The sequence below is a fragment of the Panicum hallii genome, chromosome 8 (assembly GCF_002211085.1).
Source record: "Panicum hallii strain FIL2 chromosome 8, PHallii_v3.1, whole genome shotgun sequence".
NCBI lineage: Eukaryota > Viridiplantae > Streptophyta > Magnoliopsida > Poales > Poaceae > Panicum > Panicum hallii.
Window position 1 is genome coordinate 18,061,601 of NC_038049.1, and position 6,823 is coordinate 18,068,423.

The following is a 6,823-nucleotide window of genomic DNA, read 5'->3' on the forward strand; positions in this document are numbered from 1 at the left end:
ACGTCGCACCGCACCGCACCGCATCGTCCGCCCGCCGCCCGCCTCGGCCTCGGCCACGGCCACGGCCACGGCCCGGCTCGGCGAGGCAAGCGAGCGCACGCACGCATGTGGTACACCGTCCTCCTCTTACCGGCTTCACAAGTGGTGTACACGAAATCCACCTTTTAAGTCGGTTGAGATCCTCCTCAATTCCCGGTACGGAATTAAGCATTGATTCCCTAGCATTAATAGTGGGCTTTAAATTCTTTTAATGCATTAGAATGAATGGGCCAAGCCCATTACTCCAACAATCCCCACCAAGAAATTCAAGCCACACTAGAAATGCCCTCATTCCCTCATTGATATACCAGTATTCGACAGAGACTGTTAAGTTGAACTTCCATCTAGAACAAAGGCTACACTTATTCACAACTGTGCAATGGACTATGCCTTGAATTGCCAGTTTTGTGCAAACAAGTTTGACCAGAGCCCTACACTGGTACTAGGCTGCAAGAGCATCCCCGCGGTTTGGAGCTTATAAGTCATACTCCAGGCCCTTCATGAGTTTCTAGAGAATACCCAGTTCTCATAGACCATGACCAGTGGTCAGACTCATATAGGTGTGTTCCTTTCAGATGTTCTGTAGGACAACATCTTTGTTTCATGAAAACAACTCATTTGTTTAAAAGAAACCACCTGGCACACATTAAGGTATAGACCAACCTGCCATACAGATTAGAAGAGAAATGCACCTTATACACAGAATGAGCCTTTTCACAAAGGTTCTCTTCTCATAGTCAGACTTTAGTTTGTTTCACCATCCTAATTCACGGGATCTCCGATCACATAGGACAGGTTTCCACTAAAGAATGACTCACGTGGGTCTCAAGCCCAATTCCATAGATGCATTATCTATCACATTTCGTGAAAGACCCTTTGTAAACTGATCTGCCAGATTTTTAGCCGTCTGAACATAGTCTAGGGCTATAACTCCGAAGTTTCTCAATTTTCTGACAGATTTCAACCGCCTTTTCACATGTCTAGATGACTTCATGTTATCCTTTGAACTATTCACCTTGATAATTACCGTTTGATTGTCACAGTTCATTAGGATTGCCGGTAACGATTTTTCAACTATCGGCAAGTCCATAAGGAGCTCACGAATCCACTCAGCCTCAACAGTGGTGGTATCTAATGCTGTGAGTTCTGCTTCCATAGTTGATCTCGTTAAGATGGTCTGCTTGCAAGACTTCTAGGAAACAGCTCCACCACCAAGTGTAAACACATATCCACTTGTGGCCTTTATCTCATCAGCATCAGAAATCCAATTTGAATCACTGTACCCTTCTAGTACCCTTGGGTACCCGGTATAGTGAATTCCATAGTTCATTGTCCCCTTCAGATAGCGCATTACTCTTTCAAGAGCCTTCCAATGATCATCTCCCGGGTTTGAAACAAACCGGCTCAGTTTGCTTACAGCAAACGAGATGTCAGGTCTTGTAGCGCTCGCTAAATACATTAATGAACCAATGATCTGAGAATATCTCAGCTGATCTCGCATTATCCTTTTGTTCTTTCTAAGAATTAAACTGGCATCATATAGTGTTGAGACAGGTTTATAGTCGCTATAACCAAAGCGACTTAACACCTTCTCCACATAGTGAGATTGTGTAAGAATCACCCCACCATTGATCTCTTTTACCAGTTTTATATTAAGGATAACATCAGCTTCTCCCAGATCCTTCATCTCAAAATTTTGAGATAAAAACTCTTTGACTTCCTTAATCACATTAAGGCTAGTGCCAAAGATCAATATGTCATCCACATACAAGCACAAAATCACTCCTTCAGCCCCACCATAGCGATAGTACACACATCTGTCAGCTTCGTTCACAACAAAGCCGGCAGAGGTCAAAGTTCTATCAAACTTTTCATGCCACTGCTTAGGCGCTTGCTTGAGACCATATAAAGATTTTAACAACTTACAAACCATTCCTTCTTAACCCTTTGATACAAACCCATCCAGCTGATCCATATAGATCTCCTCTTCTAACTCTCCATTGAGGAAAGCCATCTTAACGTCCATTTGATGAACGAGAAGACCATAAGAGGCTACCAGGGAAAGTAACACTCGAATTGTGGTCAATCGGGAAACTGGTGAATAAGTGTCAAAGAAATCTTCTCCTTCTCTTTGGGTATAACCCTTGGCCACAAGCCTAGCCTTGTACTTTTCAATAGTACCATCTGGCCTAAGCTTTTTCTTGAACACCCACTTGCATCCAACCGGTTTACATCCATAAGGACGTTCAACGACCTCCCAGGTTCCATTAGATATAATAGAATCCATCTCACTCCTTACTGCTTCCTTCCAATAGTCAGCATCAGGAGATGAATATGCCTCTTCAATGGTTCTAGGTGTATCATCTATGAGGTATACAATGAAATCATCACCAAAAGACTTTACAGTTCTTTGTCTCTTACTCTTTCTCGGAGCATCATTGTTATCCTCCTCATGATTTTCTACAAGTGTATGTTCATTGTGTTCTATCGGCTCAGTAGAGCCATCATCCTCGATGAACTCTTGCCTAGATGAACTTGTTTCATCTCTCATGGGAAAAATGTTTTCAAAAAATGTAGCATCTCTGGATTCCATTATAGTACCAACATGCATGTCAAGTACTCCAGATTTCACTATTAAAAATCTATATCCAACGCTGTGAATAGCATAATTTAGAAAGATACAATCCACAGTTTTAGGTCCAAGCTTACGTTTCTTGGTTATTGGCACACTCACTTTTGCCAAACAACCCCATGTACGTAAGTATGACAGTGTTGGCCTTTTCTTCTCCCATTCCTCGAATGGAGTTATCTCTTTATTCTTTGTAGGAACACGGTTTAGGATATGACATGCAGTCAATATAGCCTCACCCCACCATTCCTTGGAAAGTCCCGCTGTATCTAACATGGCGTTAACCAAATCCGTTAGAGTGCGGTTCTTTCTTTCGGCAACCCCATTTGACTGAGGTGAAATAGGGAGGCGTCCTCTCATGAATAATACCATGTTCCTCGCAGAATAAAGTAAATAAATTTGAGAAATACTCGCCACCACGATCTGACCTAACTCTTTTGATCTTTCTCTCAAGTTGGTTTTCTACTTCAGCTTTATAGATTTTAAAGTAGTGTAAAGCTTTATCTTTTGACTTCAACAAATAGATGTAACAAAATCTAGTACTATCATCAATCAAAGTCATGAAATATTTTTTACCACCTTTTGTCAACACTCCATTCATTTCGCACAAATCGGAATGAATTAATTCTAAGGGTGCCAAGCTTCTTGCCTCCGCGGTCTTATGAGGCTTACGAGTTTGTTTTGATTCAACACATACATGGCACTTAGAATTTTTGACAAAAGTAAACTTTAGAATTAAGCTCAAATTAGCTAAGCGCATCATACATCCAAAATTAACGTGATAAAGCCTCGAATGCCAAACATTTGTTTCATCAACATTAATAACATTGTATGCAACTTTATTACAAACATCTAACAAAGAAAGACGGAACAAGCCTCCGCTTTCATAATCCTTTCCAACAAAAGTACCAAACTTAGACAAGATACATTTATTAGACTCAAAGACTAATTTAAAACCATCTCTACACAGTAGAGAGCCGCTGACTAGATTCTTCTTGATGGTGGGGACATGCTGCACGTTCTTCAGCTGCACGGTCTTCCCCGAAGTAAACTTTAGATTTACCGTACCAACACCAAGAACACGTGCATGCGATCCGTTCCCCATCAGCAAGGAGGAAGTCCCGCCGGTCTGGTACGAAGAGAACAAAGAAGCATCAGCACAAACATGAATATTAGCGCCAGTGTCAACCCACCACTCGGGTGAACCAAAGACTGAAAGAACAGTAGGTAATAAATTACCGTACCCCGATGTTCCTCCAGGCTCGCTAATAACCATGTTGGCGGAGTCGTTGCCTTTGCGGTTCGGACACTTTGCAGCAAAGTGATCCGTACTAGCGCACACATAGCAAGCTCCCGTCTTCTTCTTCTTCTTAAAAGTGGTTGTCTTCTTAGTCTTTGGTTGGTTCTGCGGTGGCTTTTTCTTGTTCTTGTGGGAGTTGTTCTTCTGAACAAGATTGGCACTTGATGCACCAACAAATTCTTTCCCACGTATGTCCTTTGCTCTCGCCTTCTCCTCAACATCAAGAGTCCCTATGAGTCCATCTATTGTGAACTCCTGTCTCTTGTGTTTTAGAGAAGTAGCAAAGTCCCTCCAAGAAGGTGGCAGCTTAGAGATTACACCTCCGGCCACAAACTTATTGGGTAACACACATGGGGACTCTTTGCTGCAACTTTTGAGATCTTTTGCCAGAGTATGTATTTCATGAGCCTGTTCCACTACAGAATGGTCTTCGACCATCCTGTACTCAAGGAACTGCTCCATGATATACAACTCACTACCGGCGTCAGATACTCCATATTGAGCCTCAAGAGCATCCCACAACGCTTTGCCAGTTGGCAGCCGAATATAAGAATCCACCAGGTTATCACCGAGAACACTAATGACCAAGCCTCGAAAGAGGATATCAGCCTCATCGAACGCACTCCCTTCCTCTGGAGAGAATTGTTCAGGCCTACCCTCTTTCACATGGATCACTCTCGATAGTGTTAACCATAGTATAAGCCGCTCTTGCCAACGTTTGTAATTTGAACCATCAAAAGGTGGTGGTTTGATTGATGCAGCAAAGCTAGATACCGAAAGCCTATTACAAAATTAGGTTTTTGGATTGTTAGATAATTAGGCAATTTTTGGTATATTTTAATTCCAAATATTACTAGCAATTTCATGATATAAATGAGTGATAATGTGTGTAGGAGATATGTGCATGTGTTCATGTTATTCTCACTAATAAGCATGAACAAAGAATTAAACCAGAATAGGTTTAGTATGTACCCCAAGGCGGGACCAGTGCCGGGGGCACCGGTTGCGCCGTTACCAGCTGGAATAGACATGCTATTCGACTGGCCTTGCTTGAAGTAGCCGAACTATGTCGATGCAGAAAGATGTTCGCAGTGCAGTCCCACAAACGGTCACGCCGGGAAGTAGACGAAGTAGTCGTTCGCACGAACGGTCACGCCAGGAAGTAGACGAAGTAGTCGTTCAGGGAGCGAGCAGTCGCGTCAAGACGCTCCCCAAAAACCTGATTGCCCGCGCCCCGTGCAAGGCCTTCAGCGAGCAGAGGTTCCGGAGGCCCTGCTCTCGCTAGAGCTGTGCGCGCAGTGCTAGCGTTGGGAATGGCAGAAAGCAGCTGAGGGAGTAGGGAGAGGTCTCCTAAGAAGGAGTACCTGGAGCAAGAGCTGAGTGAGTGAGGATGGGAGGAGAGGGTGCTGGTTTATATAGGCGTGAGGTGCCTCAGGTTCAACGAACCTGGACGTCATGAATGGCTTTGATGAGCGGCAGTTATTGTGCCTCAAGTTCAACGAACCTGGACGTCGTAAAGAGCCTTCAATGTCCGGTCATTAGTGTCGACATTAACCCTCTGTTTTAATGCTCTTTACTGCAAAACGTCCTTCTCATCTCAGCACATCACGTCGCACCGCACCGCACCGCATCGCCCGCCCGCCCGCCCGCCTCGGCCTCGGCCACGGCCACGGCCACGGCCCGGCTCGGCGAGGCAAGCGAGCGCACGCACGCATGTGGTACACCGTCCTCCTCTTACCGGCTTCACAAGTGGTGTACACGAAATCCACCTTTTAAGTCGGTTGAGATCCTCCTCAATTCCCGGTACGGAATTAAGCATTGATTCCCTAGCATTAATAGTGGGCTTTAAATTCTTTTAATGCATTAGAATGAATGGGCCAAGCCCATTACTCCAACAATGAATGGACCTCCCCCATTTCCAGTGTTTTTGGCTTCCAATTTTATTTAGCTATACTTGATGATTATATTCACTTTGTCTAGGTTTATCCACTGTGCCAGAAATCAGAGGTTGCTCCTATCATCACATCCTTTTATGCTTATATCCAAAACCAGTTCAGCCGCCCCATGCACTGTTTTCAATTTGACAATGGGCGAGAATTTGACAATCATGCGCTACGATCTTTTTTTCTGCTCATGGGATTCTTTTCAAACTTTCTTGCCCCTATACGTTGCAACAGAATGGAAAGGCTATGGATCCTACGAACACTAAACGATTGCATGCGCACATTGCTTCTTCAGGCTTTCATGCCATACAGGTTTTGGGCTGAAGCACTTGCCACGGCCGCGTATCTTCTCAATCGCCGCCCTTGCAAAATTACTTCTCTCATCTCCCCCTTTCAATCTCTCTACGGTGTCCCTCCGGAGTACGCTCATCTCCGTGTTTTTGGATGCCTCTGCTATCCAAACATGATGGCTATAGCCCCTCACAAGCTTGCTCCACGTTCCACATGATGTGTCTTCCTTGGTTATCCTCCTGATCACAAAGGATATCAATGCTATGACCTATCATCTCGCCGTGTCATCACATCTAGACATGTCATCTTCATGGAAAATGAGTCCCCTTTTGTGCAGGAATAGCAACCTGGTGTGCCACCTATCGCCACGCACCTCGACGTGATGCACGAAGCGGATGTTCTGCCACCGCGCCGCGTGCCAACTACCGTGCCCGGTTCACCAGCACCTCCCTCACCTCTTCAACAAACTCCACCGAGTCCTCCGCAACAACCTGCGCCGAGTCCCCTACCAGCAGCAGCATCTCCATCTGCTACGACTCCGACACCAGCGCCGACATCTGCCATCGCGCCAACGCATCGGATGGTGACTCTTCCCGCGCTGGCGTGTTTCGACCAAACCCA